The sequence below is a fragment of the Galeopterus variegatus genome, unplaced genomic scaffold (assembly GCF_000696425.1).
Source record: "Galeopterus variegatus unplaced genomic scaffold, G_variegatus-3.0.2 Scaffold5088, whole genome shotgun sequence".
Lineage (NCBI taxonomy): Eukaryota > Metazoa > Chordata > Mammalia > Dermoptera > Cynocephalidae > Galeopterus > Galeopterus variegatus.
The window spans coordinates 68250-71811 of NW_007731199.1; positions in this window are offsets into that span (position 1 = coordinate 68250).

A 3562-nucleotide genomic window follows, 5' to 3' on the forward strand; every position below is an offset into this window, starting at 1 on the left:
TGCAGCATCCTGAAGAAAGTTTGAAGAGTCTGGTAGATGTTGGTAAATTTCAGGCTTTCACATGATAGTGGCTACCATCCCCCATCCCTGTGGCAGACAGCTATGGGGACAGCTGCCCATGTTCCCAGTGTGGTTTTTTGGAGCCATAGTATGTAATAAGCACTTTGTCTCCCAAATATTGGGGTTGCGCCTTCCTACTGATGATTGCTGATTTTGCTCACCAAGGTGCTGGAACAGAGGCTGGCATTCATTGTTTCAACCCCCATGGGCTGAAGCCCCTTCCAGTGGATTAAGAAACAGTTCTTGCTTTTTTACCCTCTCTTGGGAGTTAGACCTTTAAGGAAACTGTCGTCATGTCATTGGCTGTCCATAGACGTATGGAACAAAAACTTCAGAAACCACACACAAAAGGAATACACACTTCACAAAAACATTGTGGAAAACTCAAACAAATGGTTGTAGCCCTCATTGAAAAAGAAAGTAATATTGAGCAATCTCTGAAGAGTGGGAAAATTGGGTTTTTCCAATTAAATAATTGGAGTTCTAGAAGAAGAAAGTGGGCAGAAAATGTATTTGAAAAAATGAAGGCTGAAAATTTCCCAAATCAGAGGAAAGACAGGTATGTATATGTTCAAGAAGCTCAGTGAACTCAAAGCAGGATAAACTCTTAAGAGACAAACCCTGAGACACACTATAACCAAACTACCAAAACCCAAAGATGAAGAATTTTGAAAGCAGAGCTGACCAGTTTGATCAGTTTGTTAGAGCACGATGCTGATAACACCAGGGTCCAGGGTTTGATCCCTGTACCGGCCAAAAGATTTTGAAAGCAGCAAGAAAGAGGAGATTCATCTGGTAATAAGGAAACTTCAATAAGATTAATAGCAGATTTCTACTGGAAACAATGAAAGTCACAAGATGCCATATTTAATGTTCTGAAAGAAAGTAAACTATCAACCAAGAATCATATATCTGTCAAAAATAGACTTCAGGACTGAAGGAGAAATTAAGACATTTACAAATAAAGAGAAGCTGAGAGAGTCTGTTACCAGTAGACCTATCATAAAAGAAATGCTAAAGGGAGTCCTTCATACTGAAATGAAAGGACACTAGGCAGAAACTTGAAGCCCTAAGAAAAAAGTAACACTGGTAAAGGAAACTGCACAGGTAAGTAAAAAAGCCAGTATTATACTTTTGGTATGGTTTGGTATAGTATATACTTTTGGTTTAGTACATTTCTTTTTTTCTATAAGATATAATAGACAAATGCGTAAAATGTCAATAATTATGAATCTATGTTAGTGGGCCTACAATACATAAAGACATACAGTCTGTGGCAGTAAAATAAACTGGGAGGGATGATAAGCACATGATAAGATGCTCAACATCACTAATCATTAGGAAAATAGAAATAAAAACCACAATGAGGATACCACTTCAAAACCTTTAAGATGGCTATTATCAAAACAAACAGAAAAATAACATGGGTTGATGAGGATATGGAGAAATTGGAAACCTTGTGGAAAATTGGTGGAAATATGAAATGGTGCAGCTACTATGGGAAACAGTTTGGTATTTCCTCAAATTGCTGTGTGATCTAGCAATTCCATTTCTGGGTATATACCCAAAAGAATTGAAAGCAGGGACATGAAGAGATATGTATACACCCATGTTTATAGCAACATTATTTGCAATAGCCAAAAGATGGAAGCAACCCAAGCGCCCATCAATGGATGAACAAAATGTAACATGTACATACAGTGGAATATTATTCAGCCTTAAAAAATGAAGGAAATTCTGATACATGCTACAACATGGGTGAACCTTGACATTATACCAAGTGGAATAAGCCAGACACAAAAAGACAAATACTCAATGATTCACTTATATAAGGTGCTTAGAGTAGTCAAAATCAGACAGAGAGAAAGTGGAATGGTGATTACCAGGGGCTAGAAAAGGAGGCAATGGGGAGTTTTGTTTAATGGTTACAGAGCTTCAGTTTTACAAGACAAAAAGAGTCCTGGAGATGAATAGTAATGATGGTTCCACAACATTATGAATGTATTTAATAACATTGAACTGTATACTTAACATTAAGTAAGTTAAGATGGTAAATTTATTTATTTTTTTTAAAGATGACCGGTAAGGGGATCTTTACCCTTGACTTGGTGTTGTCAGCACCACGCTCACCCAGTGAGCAACCGGCCATCCCTATATGGGATCCGAACCCGTGGCCTTGGTGTTATCAGCACCGCACTCTCCCGAGTGAGCCACAGGCCGGCCCCAAAGATGGTAAATTTTATGTTATGTGTATGTTACCACAATAAAAGAAAAAACTGAAAAAAAGAGCATAATACAGTAGGAAACATGTTGGTAAATGTAAATATACAGACAAAATAGAATACTATAAAATTTGAAATATATAATATTTTTATGTATAATTATATGTCTGTAAAATATATACACAAAAATACTATATTACTGTAAAGGTGGAAGGTAAATTGTTTTTAATTCTGCTATAAAAGTTAAAAGAAAAGTATTAAAAATAACTAAATTGTGTTAATAACTAAATTACGTTACTGGATATCTAATATTAACAGATGTAAATTAGGACATCAATAGCATATGGTATGGGGGGAGGTGAGGAAAAAGTGGAAAGTTCTTGTATGCAAATAAAGCTGTTATCACCTTAAAATAGACTGTTATAAGATATTTTATGTAAACCTATTTGTAACAAGGAAAATACCTATAGAAGTTACATGAAAGAAAAGGAGAAAGAATCAAAATCTATCAGTACAAACACACACACACACACAAAAAGGAAGACACCAAGGGGAAAAAAAGAGGATTAGAAAAACTACAAAACAAACAGAAAGCAATTAACAAAATGGCAGCAGTAAATCCTTCCCTAGGTCAATAATTATTTAAAATATAAATAGACTAAACTCCCCAAATAAAAAGTGGCTGAGTAGACTTTAAAAACAAAGATCCAATTGTATGCTGTTTACAAGAAATCTTTTGATCCAAGGACACACATGGGCTGAAAGTAAAGAGATGGAAAAAGATATTCCATGCAATAGCAACCAAAACAAAGCAGAAGTAGCTATACTTACATCAAACAAAGTATACTTTAAGTAAAAACCTCTTTAGAGACAAAGAAGGTCATTACACAAAAATAAAAGGGTCAATTCAATAGGAAGATATAACAGTCATATATGCACCCAACATCAGAGCACCTTAGTATATAAAACAAATATTGAAGATCTGTAGAAAGAAATTGACAGCAATATAATGATAGTAGAATACTTCAATACCCCACTCTCAATGATGGTTAGAACATCTAGACAGAAAATCAATAAAGAAATAGTGGACTTGAACAATACTATAGACCAAATGGACCTGACAGACATATAGAACTTTTAAATCAAAAGCAGAATACAGGGCCAGCCCCATGGCTCACTTGGGAGAGTGCAGCGCTGGGAGCACAGTGGGGCTCCCACCGAGGATTCGGATCCTATATAGGGATGGCCGGTGCGCTCACTGGCTGAGTGCGGTGCGGACG